Below are 605 nucleotides of genomic sequence, written 5' to 3'. Positions count from 1 at the left end.
TGTCCACCACTACTGTCAAAGTGCGTGGGAACCTTACTTGGAGACGTGGAGTTCAACTTTTGATGCCACGCCAAAGACTTTAATTTGTTATTATATCATATTTGTAGCAACCATGAATGAGTCAACAATCACACCAAATCAACCCTCTCCAATTAATAGTATCCAACTCAATACACATTTAGTGTAATAAGGTGTACATAGAGTCACTATAAGTGAAGTATCACATAAATCAATTTTCGCAGCTGTTAGAAAAGAACCATAGAAAACTAAATAAAAAAGTTATTCTAAGAATATGTTTGTATTTTAAAGTTCAAGAAGATAAAAGATGTAATAATATTATATAAGCAATTGAAACAAATTAAAGAAATACATACCTAATAAAACTACGAGAGAGAAAAAATTAAATGAAAAAGAGTGTGCATTATTTTTATTTATACATCCAATCATATACCTTTTAGTCAATCATCCCCAACATTTGTTACCTCTTTTGTTTTAACTTTTAAGAGACAAATCAATGCAAGACATTCTGAGACTAATTATTGTTAGCTATAAAAAATAGGGGAAAAAATTAAAACACTCATTTTCTTTGTGAAATGTCTAAATGG

This window comes from Arachis ipaensis, chromosome B05, assembly GCF_000816755.2.
Source record: "Arachis ipaensis cultivar K30076 chromosome B05, Araip1.1, whole genome shotgun sequence".
In the NCBI taxonomy this organism is placed as follows: domain Eukaryota; kingdom Viridiplantae; phylum Streptophyta; class Magnoliopsida; order Fabales; family Fabaceae; genus Arachis; species Arachis ipaensis.
Note: the sequence above shows the minus strand (reverse complement) of the source record.